We start from the raw sequence: 24,416 nt of genomic DNA on the forward strand, positions 1-24,416 counted from the left end.
CCCAGGAGAGCTATTTAAAATGCATGCTCAAGGGCACCTGGGTGGCTCAGTCGGTTGAGCGTCCAACTTCAGACTTCACTTTAGGTCACGATCTCACAGTTTGTGGGTTCGAGCCCCGCGTCGGGATCTGTGCTGACAGCTCAGGGTCTGGAGCCTGCTTTAGATTCTGTGTCTCCCTCTGTCTCTGTTCCTCCCCTACTCCTGCTCTGTCTCTCAAAATGAAAAAAATTAAAATAAAATGCATGCTCTTTAGTAGCATAGAAGTAATAAGAGAATCAGGTAAAAAGTAATGTAGGTTGCCTCTGAGGTTCAGAAAATGGGGGGACATGGAAGGTTGGGGACACCTATCTTGATAAGAAGCCTTGTAAAAGTATTTGATTTTTTAAAATATGTATCCATTTGGCAAAAATAAAAAAACAGCTGGGTAGGTGAGAGACTGGACTCAGGAATTGTTCTATGAGTGCCAATGAGATTGGACAATGGTTGGAAGGAGAGGTGGGATAGAGTGCTGGATTTTTATGGGAGGGTTTTGTTTTGATTTATGTAGTTTCATTTAACTTTTTTAAAAGGGAAGAATTACAGCATGTTTGTATGAAGGGTGGATGAGCCAGTAGAGAGGGGGAAATGGATGATGCAGGTAAGTGAGGGGTCAATGTGTGCCCAAACTGAGGGGCAGCCTTAGACAGGAGGGGACCCTCCACCAACACTGTTGGGAAGGTGAGGGCACACATGCAGATGTGAGGGGGTATTTCTGGGGGGAGATGGTACCGTTATTTTTTAATTCTTTTTTTAAAAGTTTATTTATTTAAGTAATCTCTACACCAATGTGGGGCCCCAGCTCACAACTCAACTTGGAGTTCAAGAGTCACATGAGCTGAGCCAGCCAGGCACCCCATTCTGAGTCCTTTTCTGACTGAAAAAAAAAATGCTCATCACCTCAGGGTGGGTGGGAGCAGGAAGGGGGTGGAGGAGACTGAGAAGGAAGGAGAAAGTGAGAAGCAGCCCTCTCAGGAGGGATGACAGTGAGCTGACTGGGGAAATGGCATCTGGAGAGAGCAGAGCTGGGGCCCCTGAGCTGTGTGCTCACCACCTTAGAGAGAGTTCAAGTAGCAGGAGGATCTATAATAGAAGAAAATGCAACGAGATCTTTCTGGTGAGAAGATTTCAATCATTTTTACTTTGTCATTTATACTTTTAACGTTTTATAATTTATATTCAGTGAATATGTATTATAATCAGAAAAAAATCTATATTTAAAATTTTCAGAAGGAAAGGAGATGAATAGAAAAATACATTTAGAAATTTGAGAGAGGACAGAAAATGACTGAAGGGAATAAAAGTAATACCATATCCACTGCACACATCAGCTGTGATCTAAGAGGGACTCAAAAGCCTGTTTTACTCCAAACACGCTCCCACAGAGTGGCAGGGTGCTTTGGGGTCAGGCATGTACTCCAGAAACCTCCATTAGAGGAGATGATGTAGAGAAGAAAGTCATCATTGTGGTCAGCAGCACACAGTAGCAGAAGCAGCAGCATATTACCACTGACTGTAGTACCAGAAATTGTGTTAAATACATTACAAACACTATTGCTCATCTGTTAAATTCTCAGATTATTTACAGACAGGGAACTGAGCCCTACAGAGCTTTAAGTAGCTCTGCCCTATGTCATGGCTTGTCAGAGCAGCCCTAGGATATGAGTCCAAGTCTATCTGATTCCGAGACTCAGGCTCTTTATGTCTGGAGTACAGTTGACTCTTCAACAACATGGGTTTGACCTATACAGGTCTACTTATACGTAGATTTTTTTGGATAAATACAGTACAGTACTATAAATGTATTTTCTCTTCCTTATGATTTTCTTAGTAACATTTTATTTTCTCTAGATTATTTTATTTTAAGAATATACTATGATACATATAGGGGCACCCAGGTGGCTCAGTCGGTCAAGCAACCGACTTCGGCTTAGGTGATGATCTTGCTGTTCATCAGTTTGAGCCCCACATTGGGCTCACTGCTGTCAGTCAGCACAGAGCCTACTTGGGATGCTCTGTCCCCCTCTCTCTGCCCGTTCCCTGCTTGCGCTCTCCCCCAAATAAAAAAGAAAAAGAAAAAAAGAATATACTATGATACATAGAATATACAAAATATGTGTTACTTCACCATTTATGTATATATAAGACTTTCAGACAACAGTAGGCTATTAGTAGCTATGTTTTGGGGGAGTCAGAAGTTACAGGCAGATTTTTGACTGAGCAGAGGTTGGGGCCCCTCACCCCACCTTGTTCAGGGGTCAACTGTATTTTATTTTTATAGAGAATGGCCACAGTTATTGCTCATTTTCACATTCCAAGGCCTGCACTAAGTGTTTCATGTTCATGATCCCATATCACTCTTATATATAAGCCCAGCCTATGCCCTATGAGGCTAGATGGACTTAGAGCATCAGTGCATTCCCATTTTATTTTATTTTTTAAAAACATTTATTTATTTTTGAGAGACAGAGAGGCAGTACGAGTCGGGGAGGGGAAGAGAGAGAGAGGGAAACAGAATTTGAAGCAGGCTCTAGGCTCTGAGCTGTCAGCACAGAGCCCAACATGGGGCTTGAATCCATGAACCATGAGATCATAAACTGAGTTGAAGTCGTCCACTTAACTGAGTCACCCAGGTGCCCCAGTGCATTCCCATTTTATTATTATTATTAATTTTATGTATCTTTAAAAATACTTTTGTTTTTAAATTTACATCCAAGTTAGCATATAGTGCTGTAATGGTTTCAGAAGTTGATTCCAGTGATTCATCCCCTATCTATAACACCCAGTGCTCATCCCAACAAGTATCTTCCTTAATGCTTCTTACCCATTTCGCCCATTCTCCCACCCACAAGCCCTCCAGCAACCCTCAGTTTGTTCTCTATATTTGAGTCTCTTATGCTTTGTCCCCCTCCCTGTTTTTATATTATTTTGCTTCCCTTCCATTATGTTCATCTATTTTGTATCTTAAATTCCTCATATGAGTGAAGTCATATATTTGTCTTTGACTAATTTTGCTTAGCATAATACCCTCTAGTTCCATTCCACATTGTTGCAAATGGCAAGATTTCATTCTTTTTGGTTGCCAAGTAATACTCCATTGTATATATATACACCACATCTCCTTTATCCATTCATTCATCTGTCTATGGACATTTGGGCTTTTTCCATACATTGGCTATTGTCGATAGCATTGCTATAAACATTGGGGTGCATGTGCCCCTTCGAAACAGCATACCTGTATCCCTTGGATAAATACCTAGTAGTGTACTGCTGGGTTGTAAGGTAGTTCTAGAGTAGCTACACCAGTTTGTACTCCCACCAGCTGTGCAAGAGAATTCCCCTATCTCTGCATCCTCTCCAACATCTGTCATTTCCTGAGTTGTTAATTTTTGCCTTTTTGATGGGTGTGAGGCTGTAATGGTTTCACCCATTACCACAAAACCCATTGTGGTTTTGACTTGTATTTCCCTGATGATGAGTGATGTTGAGCATGTTTTCATGTGTCTGTTAGCCATCTGGATGTCTTCTTTGGAGAAGTGTCTGTTCGTGTCTTCTTTCCATTTCTTCACTAGGTTATTTGTTTTTTTGGGTGTTGAGTTTGATAAATTTTCAATACTAAATTTATAAATTTTGGATACTAACAATTTTTCTGATATGTCATTTGCAAATATCTTCTCCCATTCTGTTGGTTGCCTTTTAGTTTTGCTGATCATTTCCTTCACCATGCAGAAGCTTTTTATCTTGATGAGGTCCCAATAGTTCGTTTTTGCTTTTGTTTCCCTTGCCTTACGTGTTAAGAAGCTGGTGTGGCCAAGGTCAAAGAGGTTTTTGCCTACTTTCTCCTCTAGGATTTTCTTCCTGTATTGCAGTTAGGTCTTTCATCCATTTTGAGTTTATTTTTGTGTGTGACATAAGAAAGTGGTCCAGGTTCATTCTGCATGCCCTGTACAGTTTTTCCAACACCACTTGCTGAAGAGACTGTCTTTATTCCATTGGGTATTCTTTCCTGCTTTGTCAAAGATTAGTTTGCCATACATTTGTGGGTACATTTCTGGGTTCTCCATTCTGTTCCATTGACCTATGTGTCTGTTTTTGTGCCAGTACCATACTGTCTTGATGATTACAGCTTTGTAATAAACCTTGAAGTCCAGGATTGTTGTGCCTCCAGCTTAGGGTTTGTTTGTTTTTTTTTTTATTTTTTTAGGGTTGCTTTGGCTTTTTGGGATCTTCTGTGGTTCCATGCAAATTTTAGGATTGTTTGTTCTAGCTCTGTGAAGAATGCTGGTGTTATTTTGATAGAGATTGCATTGAATGTATAGATTGCTTTGGGTAGTATTGACATTTTAACAATATTTATTCTTTCAATCCAGGTGCATGGAATATTTTTCTATTTTTGTGTGTGTGTCTTCTTCAATTTTTTTTTTATATGAAGTTTATTGACAAATTGGTTTCCATACAACACCCAGTGCTCATCCCAAAAAGTGCCCTCCTCAATAACCATCACCCACCCGCCCCTCCCTCCCACCCCCCATCAACCCTCAGTTTGTTCTCAGTTTTTAACAGTCTCTTATGCTTTGGCTCTCTCCCACTCTAACGTCCTTTTTTTTTTTTTTTTTTTTCCTTCCCCTCCCCCATGGGTTCCTGTTAAGTTTCTCAGGATCCACATAAGAGTGAAACCATATGGTATCTGTCTTTCTCTGTATGGCTTATTTCACTTAGCATCACACTCTCCAGTTCCATCCACGTTGCTACAAAAGGCCATATTTCATTTTTTCTCATTGCCACGTAGTATTCCATTGTGTATATAAACCACAATTTCTTTATCCATTCATCAGTTGATGGACATTTAGGCTCTTTCCATAATTTGGCTATTGTTGACAGTGCTGCTATGAACATTGGGGTACAAGTGCCCCTATGCATCAGTACTCCTGTATCCCTTGGGTAGATTCCTAGCAGTGCTATTGCTGGGTCATAGGGTAGGTCTATTTTTAATTTTCTGAGGAAGCTCCACACTGCTTTCCAGAGCGGCTGCACCAATTTGCATTCCCACCAACAGTGCAAGAGGGTTCCCGTTTCTCCACATCCTCTCCAGCATCTATAGTCTCCTGATTTGTTCATTTTGGCCACTCTGACTGGCGTGAGGTGATACCTGAGTGTGGTTTTGATTTGTATTTCCCTGATAAGGAGCGACGCTGCACATCTTTTCATGTGCCTGTTGGCCATCTGGATGTCTTCTTTAGAGAAGTGTCTATTCATGTTTTCTGCCCATTTCTTCACTGGGTTATTTGTTTTTCGGGTGTGGAGTTTGGTGAGCTCTTTATAGATTTTAGATACTAGCCCTTTGTCCGATATGTCATTTGCAAATATCTTTTCCCATTCCGTTGGTTGCCTTTTAGTTTTGTTGGTTGTTTCCTTTGCTGTGCAGAAGCTTTTTATCTTCATAAGGTCCCAGTAATTCACTTTTGCTTTTAATTCCCTTGCCTTTGGGGATGTGTCGAGTAAGAGATTGCTACGGCTGAGGTCAGTTCTTCAATTTTTTTCATAAACTTTCTATAGTTTTCCGTGTATAGATTTTTCACCTTTTTGGTTATTGGGTTTTGGTGCTATTGTAAAAGGGATTGATTCCTTGATTTCTCTTTCTTTTTCTTTATTGTTGGTATATAGAAATGCAACCGGTTTCTGCACATTGATTTTAAATCCTGTGATTTTGCTGAATTCATGGATCAGTTCTAGCAGTTTTTTGGTGTAATCTTTTGGGTTTTCCATATGGAGTATCATGTCATATGCGAAGGGTGAAAGTTTGACTTCTTCCTTGCCAATTTGGATACATTTTATTCCTTTGTGTTTTCTGACTGCTGAGGCTAGGACTTTCACTACTATGTTGAATAACAGTGGTGAGAGTGGACATTCCTGTCATGTTCCTGACTTTAGGGGGAAAGCTCTCAGTTTTCCCCCACTGATGATGATATTAGTGGTAGGCCTTTCATATATGGCTTTTATGATCTTGAGATATGATCCTTCTATTCCTACTTTCTTGAGGGTTTTTATCAAGAAAGGGTGCTGTATTTCATCAAATGCTTTTTCTGCATCTATTGAGATTTCTTTACTGGTTATGGGTCTGTTCAAGTTTTCTATTCTTGTTTCGGTTTTGGTAGTTTATATGTTTCTTGGAATTTTTCCATTTCTTCCAGATCGCCCAATTTATTGGCATATAATTGCTAATAGTCTCTCGTTATTGTTTGTAGTTCTGCAATGTTGGTTGTGATCTCTCCTCTTTCATTCTTGATTTTATTTTTTGGGGTCCTTTTCTTTTTCTTTTTGATCAAACTGGCTAGGGGTTTATCAATTTTGTTAATTCTTTCAAAGAACCAACTCTTGGTTTTATTGATCTGTTCTACTGTTTTGTTTTGTTTTTTTGTTTGATAGCATTGATTTTTGTTGTAATCTTTATTATTTCCTGCATTCTGCTGGTTTTAGGTTTTATTTACTGTTCTTTTTCCAGCTCTTTAAGGTGTAAGTTAAGGTTGTGTATCTGAGACCTTTCTTTCTTCTTTAGAAAGGCCTGGATTCTATATACTTACCTCTCATGGCCACCTTTGCTGCGTCCCATAGGTTTTTGGCTGTGGTGTTATTTTCATTGGCTTCCCTGTACTTTTTAATTTCCTCTTTAACTTCTTGATTAGCCCATTTATTCTTTAGTAGGATATTCTTTAGTCTCCAAGTATTTGTTGTATTTCCAATTTTTTTTTATCTGGTTGATTTCAACTCTCATAGCGTTGTGGTCTGAAAATACATGCAAGATATGATCTTGATATTTTTGTACTTGTTGAGGGCTGAATTGTGACCCAGTATGTGATCTATTCTGGAGAATATTCCATGTGCACTCTAGAAGAATGTGTATTCTGCTGCTTTAGGATGAAATATTTTGAATATATCTGTTAAGTCTATCTAGTCCAGTGTGTCATTCAAAGCCTTTGTTTCCTTGTTGATTTTCTGCCTAGATGATCTGTCCATTGTTGTAAGTAGGATGTTGAAGTCCCCTACTATTATGGTATTATCAATGAGTTTCTTTATATTTGTGATTCATTGATTTATATATTTGGGTTTTCTACGTTGGGGGCATAAATGTTTACAATTGTTAGGTCTTCTTGGTGGAAAGCCCCTTAATTAGGATATAATGCCCTTCTTCATCTCTTGTTACAGTCTTTATTTTAAATTCTAGATTGTATGATATAAGTATGGTTACTTTGGCTTTCTTTTGGCAACCATTAGCATGATAGATGGTTCTCCATCCCCTTACTTTCTATCTGAAGGTGTCTTTAGGTCTAAAATGGGTCTCTTGTAAACAGCATATAGATGGATCTTATTTTCTTATCCATTCTGTTACCCTACGTCTTTTGATTGAAGTGTTTAGTCCATTGACATTTAGAGTGAGTACCGAAAGATATGAATTTATTGCCATTGTGTTGCCTATAGAGTTGGAGTTTCTGGTGGTGTTCTCTGGTCCTTTCTAGTCTGTTACTTTTTTTGTTTTGTTTTGTTTTGTTTTGTCTTTTCTCCCCTCAGAGACTCCCCCTTAAAATTTCTTTAATGGTCACAAACTCCTCTAGTTTTTGTTTGTCTGGGAGACTCTATCTCTCCTTACATTTTGAATGACATCCTTCCTGGATAAAGAATTCTGACTGCATATTTTCCCCATTCAGCACTTTGAATATATCCTGCCACTCCTTTCTTGCCTGCCATGTTTCTGCAGATAGGTTTGCTGCAAACCTAATCTGTCTTCCCTTGTAAGTTAAGGACTTCTTTTTCCCTTGCTGCTTTCATGATTCTTTCCTTGTCTGTGTATTTTGTGAACTTGACTATGACATGCCATGTTGATGGGCAGTTTTTGTTGAAACTAATGGGAGTTCTCTGAGTTTCCTGGATTTTGCTGTCTGTTTCTCCAGGTTAGGAAAGTTTTCCACTCTGATTTGTTCACATAAACTTTCTACCCCTTTTTCTCTCTCTTCATCTTCTGGGACCTCTATGTTTCATGTTATTCATTTTTAATGAGTCACTGAGTTATCTAATTCTTATATCATGCTCTTTTGCCTTAATTTTCTTCTTTTTTCTGCTTCATTATTCTCCATAAGTTTGTCCTCTATATCGTTGATTCGCTTCTCTGCTTCATCCATCCTTGCTGCCATAGCATCCATTTGAGATTGCATGTCAGTTATAACATTTTTAATTTCATCCTGACTAGATTTTACTTCCTTTATCTCTGCAGAAAGGGATCCTATGCTTTTTTTCAACCCCAGCTAGTATTCTTATTATCATGAGTCTAAATTCTGGTTCAGACATCTTGCTTTTATGTGTGTTGATTAAGTCCCTGGCTGTCATTTATTTCTGTTCTTTTTTGGGGGTAAATTCCTTCATTTCATCATTTTGGAGGAAGAAAAAGAATTAATAAAATTAAAATTAAAATTAAAAACAACTAACTGATGCTAGATCCTAGATGTGTTCTGCTCTGGTTGTTGAAAGAACTTGGTATAACAGAGAAAAACAGGAAAGAAAAAAAAAGGAAAAAAGTAAAAAAAAGGTAAGAAAACGTTTGAAAACTTAAAAAATGAATACAATAAAATAGGATAAAATGAAATGATGAAAGTAAAATAGAATAAAGAAATTTACAAGAAATTAAAAATATAGTAGAAAAATATTAAAGAGAAATATTTTTTATAAAAGCAGAAAATAAAAATAATTTTTTTCTCTTTCTGTATTTAAGAATAAGAAAAGGAAAAAAATACCAGTGAACAGAATTAATAAGATTGAAATTACATCCAGTTTCCCCCAGAAGTCAAACTCTGAAGCACTTTATAGTCTGTAAACTAAGCAGGCAGAGAGACTTATGTTCCTTTAGAGCATGGGTGGTGCAGTTGGATGGGGCTTGGTGTAATGGCCCTATACTCCACTAGATGGAGCTTCTTAGCTTAGTGGGGTGGATTGTTGTGGCATCTGTATGTGTGTATGTGCCTGCCCAGAAAAGCTGAAAATGGTGTCTCCCAGCTACCCAGTCTTTAGCATCAGAACTCTGTCTTCTCATTGACTGGCAGTCAAGCACCCCTCCTTTGTCTCTGGCTTCCATCCACTCCCCAGTTTTACACTGTCCACAACCAGGCCATCAGCCTGCCAGGTGGCATCTCCCTCCTGAATTTTATCTCAGATGGGGCTGTGTCTCCAAACCCCTCACTTCTGATGGCCCTGCAGCTTTGACCTGCTCCAACCCTCTGGAGGAGGGTCTCAGCAAGCAATGGCTGGGTGCCAACCCACCCCCGAGGAATGTTCCCATGATTATGTAGCAGCATTTCAGGGATTATGGTAAATCACAACACACATCTGGCATGAGGCTTCACCACCCTCTAATGTCCTTGTTCCAACACCAGCAAATGTGACTGTTCTCTGGGGTCCACTGGGGCCTTTGCCTATAGGGAGGCCACATAGCCTCTACCAAATGTCCTCTCAGCAGGGGAACTGTCTCTCCCAGTGTGGCCTGAGGACCCCTCAGACCTTGCTATCTGCTCTTGGGGGTTTGTCTTTCCCACCAGAGCTCCACCAGGAATCAAGCTATGGCGTTTCAGACTCTGCACTCCCCTGTTTATAGAGTCCTAGTGCTATTTAAACCCTTTCCTTTCTCCTTTCTCCTTTCTCCATTTCTTGGTCAGTCCCTTATGGGTGTTTCCACTACTTTCTCTTTCTCTTCAGCTGCTTTCAGAGGGAGTGCTTTTCCTGTACTCTGCCCCCTGTCTCTGTCCTCTCTCTGCAAGAAAAAGCAGCTCCCTACCCTTCCCAGCTTCTCTCTCCCTTAGTTTACCTTTTGTGCTGTGTATCTACTGAGTTCTGTGGCTCAAGTTATGCAGATTGTTGTGTTAATCCTCAGATCAATTTTCTAAGTGTGCAAGATGGTTTGGTATCGATTTGGCTGCATTTCAGGGATGAGAGAAGTAGAAAACTTCCATGCTGCTCCACCATCTTGGTCCATCTCTCTCAGTGCATTCCCATTTTAGATCACACAAGTGATATGAATTCCATTGAGAATCCCCACGAGAGCATTTTCTTCATTAATCTGTATCTAGAGAGAGAGTGTGTGTATGTGTATGTGTATGTGTGTGTGTGTTGGGGGGGTTGTATAATATAATGTGTGTTTCCAACTAGAGTCCCCATTTAGAGTTAGGGGCATTTGGCTTATCAGGAAAACAGTGCAGATGACAGACTATATATTTCTGTACTCTTCTCTCCCATTAACTATCAGAGAGCACTGGATACATCTCAAATGGGCACCCAGGTGTCCTCTCTCCCTGACTCTCCACCCTTCGTTCCTTGTTTACTCACATCTTCAACTTTCCAGCTTTATTCTGCTGCTTCATTTAATGCTTGCTCACAAGCAGCAATTTCCATTTTCCTAGGTCTCCATGTTCCTCACAGTAGACACCTTCAAGAAAAATTATCCTCTTTCAAGCTGGTGTGGATTGTCACTCACAACACAGCACTGATTGCAGAGAAAGCCTCACCCCCAGTGAGTGAGGGGAGGTGTATAAGGGGTGAAAAGGGCAAGGAATTCCAACCTTCCACATCCCAACAACCTTATAAATTGGGGGAATATTACTCTCAGTTTATAGATCAAGTAAGCTTAGTAATGATAAGTGATTTGCCTAAATCTTACAGAAGTATTAAAGGCCACATTCAAATTCAGACCAGTCTTACCCCAAAATCCATTTCCCCCTCATTCCTCATCCCTCGTGAGCCAATCTTATTGGCAGCAACCAGGGAAGAAACTTCCTGTGTATGTGTGGGTGTTCCTAGAATTTCTATATAAGAAGGGCTTTGGAGCAGCAATCTGGCTGGAACAGAGTGTGGCTAAGAGAGTTGTCTTGAAGTTGCATTTGCTGAGAAAGCTTGTGCTATTTACTTAGAAAGTTTTGCTTACTTGGGGTAGCATAGGGGAAAGCTGATAGAGATCATGGTGGTGGAGGCAATAAACCCTCTCAAGATACCCCCTGGCTTCTCCATTGTGCTTTTGAATTCTTTTATTAAATGTGTACATCCTATTTCCAATGATATTGAAGAATCTAGTCGACAGGAGACAGAGTGGGCTCACTAATTGGAGGACTGTGATTCCCAGTAGGTCCTCATCACCTGAGTCCATTAGGAGTGACAATGAAGAGCTGGAAGTGCTGGGCCCCCATGCCTGGGTTCCAGGAAAAGGAACTTAGTTTTTCCTTCATCTCCTGTGACCCAGTTCCTTACAGAGATCAAGTAGCATCTTTCTCTTCTTTTGGGGGCTTGGTCATTTGCTGCTTTCTTGCCACTACTGTGATGATTTTAAGAAGATGGTTTTTGTGTTTTGCATTGCATTTTTAGCTGTTTTCAGTGGGCAATTTTTCCATATGATAGTCCACCTTTTTCATAAATGAAAAATCAAAGGCAAGATGGTTCAGGATAAAGATCACTGGTCCTAGAGTACAAAATCAGAACCTGTGTTTTAACACATAATTTGTTAAGTGTTTTACAAGTGCATGGGATTTTAATGTTTATTTTTTGAAAAAATTCTTGCACACACACAAGGAAATTACAAAAGATATGTAAGAAATACATATGTCACACTGTTCATACATCGCATGACATTCTCCAGCCACCCAGGTCATCTACCCAGAAACTACCACAGTTAGCAATTTCTTACTTCTCTTCCCAGAAAACTAAATCTATGTGCTAATGTATATTCTTAAACAAATAAAAGAGCTGAAGCCACATAGCTTTGGAGAACATATCTGCAAATCACATAAGTGAAAAAGTACTTGTATCCAGAATATATAAACAACCCCTAAAGCTCAACAATAAGAAAACAACCTAATTAAAAAATGGGCAAAAGATCTGAAGACACCTCACAAAGAAGTATACAGATGGTGAATAAGTACATGAAATGATGTTCAACAATAATGCGATACCACACACACCTATTAAAGTGACAAAACTAGGGGAACCTGGATGGCTCAGTCAGTTAAACCTCAGACACTGGGGAGCCTTCTTGGAATTCTCTTCCTCGTTCTCTTTCTCTCTCTCTGCCCCTCCTCCATTCATGCATGTGCATGCATGTATGCCCTCTCTCTCAAAATGAATAAATAAACTTAAAAAAATTAAAATGGCAAAACTAAAAAAAAACAAAACAAAACTGGTGGTACCTATTGCTGGAAAGCATGTGGAGCAGTATGAATGCTCATTCATTACTGGTAGTAATGTAAAACATGGTACAAACATTTTGGAAGACAGTTTGGAATTTTTTTTAAGTTTATTTATTTTCAGAGAGAGCAAGCATGAGCAGGGGAGGGGCAGAGAGAAGGAGAGACAGAATCCTAAGCAGGGTTGTTGATATCTGCACAGAGCCCAATTTGGGGCTGGAACTCACAAACCTGTGAGATCATAACCTGAGCTGAGATCAAGAGTCAGATGCTAAATGGACTGAGTAACCAAGGCGCCCCTGGAAGTTTTTTTGTTTTGTTTTGTTTTGCTTTGTTTTGTTTATAAACAGCAATGTAGGGGTGCCTGGATGATTCAGTCAGTTGAGCATCTGACTCTTGGTTTCAGCTCAGGTCATGATCTCATAGTTCGTGAGTTTGAGCCCCACGGCGGGCTCTGCATTGGCAGTATTGGAGCCTGCCTGGAATTCTCCATTTCCCTCTCTCTCTGCCCCTCCCCTGCTTGTGCTCTCTCAAAAATAAACATTAAATAAAAAGCAACATAGACTTTCCACATGACCCAGCAATTCTACTCCTAGTCTGAAAGTTTATATTTACAAAAAATCTGCAGGTGGATGTTTATAGCAGCTTTATTCATGATCACCAAAAACTAGAAACAGTAGATGAATGGACAAAACAAACTGTGGTATATATCTGTACCATGAAAAACTATTAAGTGATCAAAAGGGATAAGCTATCAATCCATGTCACAACATGGATGAATCTTAAGTGCATTTTGCTAAGTGAAAGTAGTATGAGAAGGTTATATGTTGTAGGATTCCATTTATGTGATATTCTAGATAAAGCAAAACTGGGAGGGGGGGGCGGGGAAGATCAGTGACTACCTAGGGTTTGCAAAGGGTAGGGTTGACTAGTTGGAGCACAGAGATTTTAGGACCATGAAGCTATCCAGTATGGTTCTGTAGGGATGGATACACAAACCTATTCATGTATCAAAACCATAAAACAGGGGCACCTGGATGGTTTAGTCTATTGAGCTTCTGACTTTAGCTCAAGTCATGATCTCAGGGTTTGAGTTCAAGCCCTTCATCAGGCTCACTGCTGTCAGCACAGAGGCTGCTTAGGATTCTCTGTCTCCCCTTTCTCTGCCCCTCTCCTCATTCTCTCTCTCTTTTATATATATATATGTGTGTGTGTGTATGTGTGTATATATATTACATGGACATATATATATTACATGAAACTGTATGACTGAAGACGAAAGGAACTGTGCATAAATAAGCACAGGTTAACAATTCTGAAATGATTGTAAACGTATGCTGGGATTGACACTAAGTAAAAGAATTGGTGGACTGTGCGAGCCAAGTTTCTTGTTGTTATGGGAGGATACAGATAAACAAAGGGTGAGGCTATACGGATAGAAACATATATGTATAGGCCGAGTGGGCAGGCAAGACTGTGCCCAGGTTTCATGGCGCCCTTTGACATCAGCCGCGCCTTAGGCGGGCGGGTGTAAGGAGAGCGGTGGCTCAAATGGCTGCCTCTCTCCATCCCAGCGGCACCCGCGGCTTTCGGGCCAAGCAACCTGAAATAAAAACAGAAAAAGAAAACGCTTTAAAATCTTAGAAAAGGAGAGAGAGGGAAAAGTCAATCTCCTCCGAAAACCCGCGGGAAGTCATTTTGCCTCTTCCCGCCTGTCCCAGCCCGCTGCAGCCACACCTTGGCGTCTGTCGGTCCCGGTCGGTGGGTCCGAGTGGTGAGCAGCCACCCTACCCACGCCCACGCGCCTCTGCTCAGGCAGTCCGGTCACGCCTCGTGGCTGCCCCTCCGGCGCTCCAAATGTCTGCCCTGCCTTTTTCTGCTGGGACCCCAGTGGGAGGCGGCTGCGTGCTCTCCAGTTAGCTCCAACCAATATTTGGTTTCCCCCTCTTCCCCTGGCTGCTGTAATCTTAAACTGCCAAAGCTTAGAGAAACGCATGCCCTCCCCCAGCCCCCGCCCCGGCCACCGTGAGAACCATTTGGTGGCCTAAGAATTTTTATAATTTGGAGAAGAGTCTCTGTTTTAATACGTTATTTTTTCTGTTTTTGAAATTGGAGCTTTATTATTATTAATGTTTATTTATTTTTGAGAGAGAGACAGAGTGTGAGCCGGGTAGAGACAGAGAGAGAGGGAAACAGAATTGGAAGTAGGCTCCAGGCTCTAAGATGTCAACACAGAGCCTGATGCTGGGCTCAAACTCACTAACCACAGGATCATGATCTGAGCTGAAGTCCCACGCTTAACTGACAGCCACCCAGGCACCCCTAAAATTTGGAACTTTAGACCAGGACAGCCTGCAAATTACAAACTCCCAGAGAGGGCCATATTGTTTTTCAGAGCCTTTTGTCTTGGCTTGTCACTCTCCAATGAGCTATCTCTGAACTCCTCTTTCCAGTCCTCTGTCTCCCTGAGCCTAACCCAGTGTCTCTTAGATTCACTTTGCCATCTGTCACTGGGTAGCCACATCTCTGAGAAGAGCCCTCCTTGTCCAGTGTGGTCCCTCAAAGTTTTCCCCATGGGGCTTCGGGTGGTGGGGGTGGGGGAGATGAACACTGAGGCTAGCAGGTAGGTACCCCACAGCCTTCCTGTTCCGTGGGTGACCTGCATTTGGACATCACTGAGGCCATGCTCTATGAAGAGTTCAGTCTTGCGGGGCCTGAGCTGTCCATCCAGGTCTTTGGATACATGACTACCAGCCGCTCTCTGGGTTATGCCTATGTCAACTTCCAGTGGCCTGCTGATGCCAAGGCAGACACCCTGAACTTTGATGTGATTAAGGGAAAGCCAATTCACATCATGTGGTCTCAGAGGGATTCTTCTCTGAAGAAACCTGGGGTGGGAAACATCTTCATTAAGTACCTGGACAAATCTATACATAAAAAGGCATTTTATGATACTTTTTCTGCTTTCGGAAACATTCTGTTTTGAAAGATGGTGTGTGAGGAGAACAGCTTTAAGGGTTATGACTTTGCCCATTTCAAGACCCAAGAGGTTGCTGACAAAGCCATCGAGAAGATGAACGGCATGTTCTTCAATGACAGCAAAGTGTTTGTGGGCAGATTCAAGTTGTGAAAAAATCGGGAAGCCGAGCTTGGAGCCAAAGCCAAGGAATTCACCAATGTTTATATCAAAAACTTTGGGGAAGAGGTTGATAATGATAGCCTGAAAGAGTAGTTAGGCAGTTTGGTAAGATCCTACGTATCAAGATGATGAGTGATCCTAGTGAGAAATGCAGAGTTTGGCCTTGTGAGTTACAAAAAAGACGAGGATGCCAATAAGGCTATCAAAAAAATGAATGGATAATAAATCAGTGGGAAAATCATTTTTGTAAGCTGTGCACAGAAGAAAGTGGAATGGCAGGCTGAGTTAAAACAGACATTTGAAAAGCTCAAATGAGAGAATTAGTCGATATCAAGGGGTAAATCTCTACATTAATAACTTGGATGACACCACTGATTACGAGAAATTAAGAAGAGTTTTCTCCTTTTTTTAAAGTTTATTTTTATTATATAAAAACAGGGAGGGGGACAAAACATAAGAGACTCTTAAATATGGAGAACAGAGGATTACTGGAAGGGTTGTGGGAGGTGGGATGGGCTAAATGGGTAAGGGGCGTTAAGGAATCTACTCCTGAAATTATTGTTGCACTATATGCTAACTTGGATGTAAATTTAAAAATTAATTAATTATTAATTTAAAAAAGAATAAAAATGCTATTATCTTGTTAGGATTTGGGGACAAGGATATAATAAAACATAATAACAGTAAAAAAAAAGTTTATTTTTATTTATTTTGAGAGAGAGAGCAAGCAGAGGAAGGGCAGAGAGAGGAAGACAGAATCCCAAGCAGGCTCTGTGCTGTCAGCATAAAGCTCAACAGGAGGAAGGGAGGGGGTTGAACTCACCAACCGTGACATCATGACCTAAGTCAAAGTCAAGAGTCAGATGCTTAACCAACTGAGCCACCCAGGTGCCCCAAGAGTTTTCTCCTTTTGGATCAATCACCAGTGCTAAGGTAATGCTGGAGGGTTTGGCTTTGCTTATTTCCTAAAGAGGCAACCAAAGTAGTCAGTGAGATGAATGGATGCACCCTGGGCTCCAAGCCACTGTTATGTGGCTTCCCAGCGGAAGTCAGAGGGAAGAGGCTCACCTGACCAACCTGTATATGCAGCAGGTGGTTGGAATGAGAGCACTTCCTGCCAATGCCATCTTAAATCAGTTTCAGCCTGCAGCTCATGGTTACTTTGTGCCAGCATTTCCAACAGGTTCAGAGAAGACCTCCGTACTATACACCCCATATTAGCACAGATGAGGTTTAATTCATGCTGGCAACAAGGTGGGAGACCTCAAGGCTTCTAAGGAATGCCAAGTGCTATCTGCCAGGCTGGACCTTGTCCAGCTCTTCACCATTTGGCTACAACTGGTAATGCTCTGGCCTTTTGTGACCCCTGGGGTCTGAGTGCCCAGACCCCTTGGTGGGGCTGGTGCCACCCAGTAAGGGCTGACTGCTGCCAGTCTGAAGGTGTTCCTGTAACTGTGCAGATCTCAGCACCTTGTACTGCTGTTGCTGCTGCTCCTTGGGCTGCTGCACCTTACAAATACACCTCCAGTGTCTGTAGCCCTAATCCTGCCATCCAGCCTCTGCAGGGACCCCAGCCTATGGCCCATGTGCAGGAGTAGGAACCCCTGACTGCCTCCATGCTGACTGCACACTCCCCCTCCTCCCTGCTCCCCGGGAACAGAAGCACATGTTGAGATAATGTTTGTTCCCACTCATCCAAACAGTGCATTCAAACTTGGCTGGAAAGATTGTAGGAATGCTGCTGAAGGTTGACAGCTTTGAGCTGCTGCACAAGCGGGAGTCCCCCAAGTCTCTCTGCTTCAAGGTGGATGAAGCCGTGGTGGTTCTACAACCTTATGCCAAGAAACAAGCTGCCCAGAAGGTGGGTGCTGTTGCTGGTTCTACCTCTTAGACAAGGAAAAACTGATTCAAAAGCCAAATAATCCTTCATGAAAGGTTTGAAGGCTCAAGGTTTGAAGATTTCCTAGTTTGTTCTACGGACCTCAACAGTAAAAACAGAAAATTGGAAATTCAATAGGTCATTTTATATCAAAAGGTCAATTATGAAGTACCTAGAAATTTTCACTTAAAGGAAGATATTCTCTGGGTTCTGCTACGGCCCAGACTTTCTGCCCTGCCCCCCCATTGTGGGTTTTATTTTTTTCCCCCAGGAATTGGTTTTATTTGATGTACCCAAATTTCTCAATAAAGAAAAACTCTCCATATAGATGTAATGCCAGAATGTAATAAGTGCTCAAAAAATAAAATCATGGTGGGGTGGGGCACCTGGCTCAGTTGGTGGAGCATGCAACTCTTGGTCTTGGTATTGTGAGGTCAAACCCCACACTGTGTGCAGAGATTGCTTAAAAAAAAAAAATCTTAAAAAAAAAAAAAAAACACATGGGGACTCAGGAGACAGCAGGAAGAACTCCCAATGGTCAAAGCCAGAACAATTTTACAAACAAAATAAAGAAATATTAAATTATAGGCCAAAGTATAAAATAAATATCCATGAGTCCACAGTGATATAAATGACCCAATGGAAAGGATAGATAAATCTCCCATACAGAAGAATTCAAAATAATTTATGTGGATACTCTGCCCTGAAGAAAATGGACCATAATTCCTTGCCCATAATGACTTATTTCCAGGGTATGGTATGGAAAGAGACAAGTAAAAAGTAACTTTATAGCATAGAAACCTGGGAAACACTGGCCTGGTAAAGTGAGATGAAGAGTGAACCCCAAAAGACACGTCTATGCCTTAATCCCCAGAATCTGTGAATGGCAAATTCTTTGGAAAAATGGTCTTTGCCATTTTTAAGTTATTTTGCCATATTTAAGTTAAAGATCTTGAGATGAGGAGATCGTCCTGGATTCTTCAGGTGGACCTTATATTCAAAGACAAACGGCCTTATAACAGACACAGAAGAAACATAAGGAAGGTGATATGAAGAAGGAGGCAGAGATCTGAGTAGTGCAGTCTCAAGCCAAAGAATGCCCAGGAGTGCTGGGCAGCTGCCAGAAGCTAGAAGACACAAGGAATGGAGCATCCAGAGCATCCAGAGAGAGGACAGTCTTGTTGACACTTTGATCTAATTCAGGCTTCCAAAACTGTGATAGAATAATTTTCTGTTGTTTTAAGCCAATGAATGTGTGGTACTTTGTTTCAGTTGCCACAGGAAACAGTGATAAATCAAGTTGGTATTATGTGTCTTTGATATGTTGTGAGAATGGCACTTCACCTGTCCCCAAACCCATATACCCTGTGATCAAAACTTCAACTGAACTCGAGAGAGATTCTACTGTATACCTCACCAGTACTCCTTAAAAATGTCAAGGTTAGGGGCGCCTGGGTGGCTCAGTCGGTTAAGCGGCCGACTTCAGCTCAGGTCATGATCTCTCGGTCTGTGAGTTCGAGCCCCGCGTCGGGCTCTGTGCTGACAGCTCAGAGCCTGGAGCCTGTTTCGGATTCTGTGTCTCCCTCTCTCTGACCCTCCCCCATTCATGCTCTGTCTCTCTCTGTCTCAAAAATAAATAAATGTTAAAAAAAATTAAAAAAAAATGTCAAGGTTATAAAACAAAACAAAACAACAAACCAGGAAAATCTGAGAAACTGTCATAGTCAGAGGAAGCTAAGGAGACATGAAAGGGACCAAATGATAGAATCCAGGAAAGGAGGGGTGCCTGGCTGGCTCAGTCAGAAGAACATGGAACTCTTGATCTCTGGGTTGAGTTCCAGCTCCAAGTTAGGTGTAGAGATTACTAAAAACAAACAACAAACAAACTTAAAGGAGAAAAAAAAAAAAAAAAAAAAAGAATCCAGGAAAGGAAAAAGGACATTAGGGAAAAGCTAATGAAATCCAAATAAAGAATGCCGTTTAGTTAATAATAATGTATCAGTATTGCTTCGTTAGGTATGAAAAATGTACCATGGTAATAGGTTAATAATAGGGGAAATGTGGGATGTATGGAAATTCTTTATTATCTTTGCAACTTCTCTGTAAATCTAAAACTATTCTAAAATAAAAGGTTTATTTTAAAAAAGGACACCCAGGAAAAGGATAGGGAGTAGAAGAAAACATCTATTTTTCCATTTACCTGTGTGTTGCTACTGCAGGGCAGTAGAGGAGGGTTGTGGGAGAATATATGGAAACTTCAGAGGCAGGGCAAGGCTGCAGAGCGCTCCTCTACGATCCCTGTCCCACCCCCAGCCAGAGCCCTGTGGAGTCCAGGGGTGCCCAGGAGGGTTCTTCTTCATCGAGCTTCCCGCCCCCGCCGCGCATTTGTTGCCCAGGCTCCAGGTTAGCCCCCTCAGCCGGACTCGACAAACACCAGTCCTTCCCCGCGGCAATGCAGAATCGGAGAGCGGCAGCGCCCCCGTGTGGCACAGAGCTGAGGACAGAGGCCCTGGGCTCCCCCTTGACCTGCTCAGCCAGGACTTCCCCAGAGCCACCCTAGGCTTCCAACAAGTGCACAGAGCTTTGTAAGCATGGAGGAGCCCCATCCTGTGCCAAGTTCAGGGTGTGAAGTGTTTCCCAAATTCCACAATCACATAGATGTTTCCTCCTTGCTGAACGACTGTGAACAGCCTTCAGGGCAGAAGAAGGTCTGTAGGCTGTATTAGCTGGGTCCCAGGTCCATGGTGGATCCCACATAGAAGGTACCCCAGTCCTCAATTCCTCAGACTCCTGGAATGAGACTTTGGACTCTCTAGTCCCTGATACTTGTTTGGCTGATACTTCCAGAAATGAAGGCATTGCTAGGAATCAACCAGGTGATTTTCTCCATGCCTAGTACGGCAGGGCTGAGGGCAGGACATGGCATAGGAGCTGCAGACTAAATTCAGTTACAAAGAGATCCACAATGAGACTGAGTGGGACATTCACCCAATATCCACCCCAAGATCCCAGGGAAGTCCCTCTGTGACTGTTCAGAACTTTAGGGCCCAGGCATCCCACTACCATTCCCCTGGACACCAAGGGACACCCACCTCCCATGTCAGACCACCCACTCCCATAGTCTGGACGGCAGCCCTTCTCCAACAGGAGAGTTCAGGATCTGCCTCTTTTCCTTTTCATGGACCTAAGCAGACATGAATCTACTGTCTCTACCACCTCAGGCTTTCCTCCCTGCCACAACCAATTTCTGAAATTGAAGGTCTTGCAGTTCTAAATCCAAATCTAATGTCTGTTTCTGCAAACTAACCAGTGATTTGGGGGTCATGGCTAGGGGAGGGCCCACAGGGCCCCACATACTGCAGCTAAGCATAGAGGCGCCAATGGTCTTATGGCTTTGATTTTGTTTTTTAAGAACCCCTGGACCTGGCCCAAGAGGCTGGTAAGAACTTCATCTGGGACCCATGCATGTGTAGCTGTATCTAGGGTAGAGAGGGGTAATGAGTTCTGGGAGGGTAGTAAGTAGCCTCATCTCCCTACCCACCCTCCATCCCCCAGATGACTTCAAAATCACATACTAGGAAAATACTCCTCCTGCGACAGACTTAGTTTTTTTTTTAATATGAAATTTGTTGTCAAATTGGTTTCCATACAACACCCAGTGTTCATCCCAACAGGTGCCCCCCTCAATGCCCATCAGTCACTTTTCCCTCTCTCCAACCCCCCATCAACCCTCAGTTTATTATCAGTTTTTAACAGTCTCTTATGATTTGGCTTCCTCCCTCTCTTTTTGTTTCCCCTTCTCCTGCCCCATGGTCTTCTGTTAAGTGTCTCAGGATCCACATAAAAGTGAAAATATATGGTATCTGTCTTTCTCTGTGTAACTTATCTCACTTAGCATAACACTCTCCAGTTCCATCTGTGTTGCTACAAAATGCCATATTTCATTCTTTCTCATTGCCAAGTAGTATTCCATTGTATATATAAACCACAATTTCTTTATCCATTCATGACAGACTCAGTTTTAAGGAGTTGCAGTTTCTAGATTTATTCGGTCATTATTTAACATCTACCATGTGTTAGCCACTATTCTAGGAAGTTGGGATACATCAACAAAAATAGGAACAATTCCTTCTGTCATGGAGCTTACATTCAGATGGAATATATGGTCAATAAATAAAGTAACTGATGTCAATTATAGAGGTGTCAGTAAGTAAAGATTGATTTAGAGATAAAGAACAAGTTAGGTTATATGAGGAAGCTGGTTGCAATTTTAAATATCTTCAAGGTAGGCTTTTCTGAGAAGTGACATTTGAGCTAAGTCCTGGGGGGCCTAGGGAGTGATCCCTCTGTTTATTGGAAAGAAGAGTATTCTAGATCACCTCTGCACAGACCTGGGACTCTACTGAGGAAAGCATTGAGGCTGAAGCAGGAATGGGAGTGAATGGATTTCAGGAAGAACTTCCTGTAGAGGAATTGTGGGGATCTGGGTTTGCATATCTCATGACCTCATGATCTGTTCCTGCCTACCCCTTACTGGTGATTCATGAAACCCTTGAGCCTGGAGGGGAATTCAGGGCCTGTGAGTGGAGGAAAGATGGGAGACGAGGGAAAAAGCTGAAGTAGATCCTACCCTCAGCTCTGTCTCTGCACTCATTTTCTCCTGCATCCAGTTTGATGTGTAAGCAATTCTGATAGGTTCAGCAAATCCTAGAATCTCTGGATCTGGAGGAAAGTAGGATGTAACACTAAAGAATTTCTTTTTTTTTTTTTAATTTTGACATTTTTTTTATTTTTTTTTTATATATGAAGTTTATTGACAAATTGGTTTCCATACAACACCCAGTGCTCATCCCAAAAGGTGCCCTCCTCAATACCCATCACCCACCCGCCCCTCCCTCCCACCCCCTATCAACCCTCAGTTTGTTCTCAGTTTTTAACAGTCTCTTATGCTTTGGCTCTCTCCCACTCTAACGTCCTTTTTTTTTTTTTTTACTTCCCCTCCCCCATGGGTTCCTGTTAAGTTTCTCAGGATCCACATAAGAGTGAAACCATATGGTATCTGTCTTTCTCTGTATGGCTTATTTCACTTAGCATCACACTCTCCAGTTCCATCCACGTTGCTACAAAAGGCCATATTTCATTTTTTCTCATTGCCACGTAGTATTCCATTGTGTATATAAACCACAATTTCTTTATCCATTCATCAGTTGATGGACATTTAGGCTCTTTCCATAATTTGGCTATTGTTGAGAGTGCTGCTATGAACATTGGGGTACAAGTGCCCCTATGCATCAGTACTCCTGTATCCCTTGGGTAGATTCCTAGCAGTGCTATTGCTGGGTCATAGGGTAGGTCTATTTTTAATTTTCTGAGGAACCTCCACACTGCTTTCCAGAGTGGCTGCACCAATTTGCATTCCCACCAACAGTGCAAGAGGGTTCCCGTTTCTCCACATCCTCTCCAGCATCTATAGTCTCCTGATTGGTTCATTTTGGCCACTCTGACTGGCGTGAGGTGATACCTGAGTGTGGTTTTGATTTGTATTTCCCTGATAAGGAGCGACGCTGAACATCTTTTCATGTGCCTGTTGGCCATCTGGATGTCTTCTTTAGAGAAGTGTCTATTCATGTTTTCTGCCCATTTCTTCACTGGGTTATTTGTTTTTCGGGTGTGGAGTTTGGTGAGCTCTTTATAGATTTTAGATACTAGCCCTTTGTCCGATATGTCATTTGCAAATATCTTTTCCCATTCCGTTGGTTGCCTTTTAGTTTTGTTGGTTGTTTCCTTTGCTGTGCAGAAGCTTTTTATCTTCATAAGGTCCCAGTAATTCACTTTTGCTTTTAATTCCCTTGCCTTTGGGGATGTGTCGAGTAAGAGATTGCTACGGCTGAGGTCAGAGAGGTCTTTTCCTGCTTTCTCCTCTAACGTTTTGATGGTTTCCTGTCTCACATTTAGGTCCTTTATCCATTTTGAGTTTATTTTTGTAAATGGTGTGAGAAAGTGGTCTAGTTTCAACCTTCTGCATGTTGCTGTCCAGTTCTCCCAGCACCATTTGTTAAAGAGGCTGTCTTTTTTCCATTGGATGTTCTTTCCTGCTTTGTCAAAGATGAGTTGGCCATACGTTTGTGGGTCTAGTTCTGGGGTTTCTATTCTATTCCATTGGTCTGTGTGTCTGTTTTTGTGCCAATACCATGCTGTCTTGATGATGACAGCTTTGTAGTAGAGGCTAAAGTCTGGGATTGGGATGCCTCCTGCTTTGGTCTTCTTCTTCAAAATTCCTTTGGCTATTCGGGGCCTTTTGTGGTTCCATATGAATTTTAGGATTGCTTGTTCTAGTTTCGAGAAGAATGCTGGTGCAATTTTGATTGGGATTGCATTGAATGTGTAGATAGCTTTGGGTAGTATTGACATTTTGACAATATTTATTTTTCCAATCCATGAGCAGGGAATGTCTTTCCATTTCTTTAAATCTTCTTCAATTTCCTTCATAAGCTTTCTATAGTTTTCAGCATACAGATCCTTTACATCTTTGGTTAGATTTATTCCTAGGTATTTTATGCTTCTTGGTGCAATTGTGAATGGGATCAGTTTCTTTATTTGTCTTTCTGTTGCTTCATTGTTAGTGTATAAGAATGCAACTGATTTCTGTACATTGATTTTGTATCCTGCAACTTTGCTGAATTCATGTATCAGTTCTAGCAGACTTTTGGTGGAGTCTATCGGATTTTCCATGTATAATATCATGTCATCTGCAAAAAGCGAAAGCTTGACTTCATCTTTGCCAATTTTGATGCCTTTGATTTCCCTTTGTTGTCTGATTGCTGATGCTAGAACTTCCAGCACTATGTTAAACAACAACGGTGAGAGTGGGCATCCCTGTCGTGTTCCTGATCTCAGGGAAAAAGCTCTCAGTTTTTCCCCGTTGAGGATGATGTTAGCTGTGGGCTTTTCATAAATGGCTTTTATGATCTTTAAGTATGTTCCTTCTATCCCGACTTTCTCAAGGGTTTTTATTAAGAAAGGGTGCTGGATTTTGTCAAAGGCCTTTTCTGCATCGATTGACAGGATCATATGGTTCTTCTCTTTTTTTTTGTTAATGTGATGTATCACGTTGATTGATTTGCGAATGTTGAACCAGCCCTGCATCCCAGGA

At 41.6% G+C, this 24,416-nt stretch overlaps 1 pseudogene; it reads left to right on the plus strand.

Moving 5' to 3' along the window:
* The first annotated feature begins 14,239 nt into the window (after window positions 1-14,239).
* On the plus strand, window positions 14,240-17,275 carry LOC124529210 (polyadenylate-binding protein 4-like; annotated as a pseudogene).
* The last annotated feature ends 7,141 nt before the right edge of the window (window positions 17,276-24,416 follow it).

Source organism: Lynx rufus, unplaced genomic scaffold (assembly GCF_022079265.1).
Source record: "Lynx rufus isolate CCGP_SWC_20201006 ecotype Redwood Valley unplaced genomic scaffold, mLynRuf1.p SCAF_6, whole genome shotgun sequence".
Taxonomy (NCBI): Eukaryota; Metazoa; Chordata; class Mammalia; order Carnivora; family Felidae; genus Lynx; species Lynx rufus.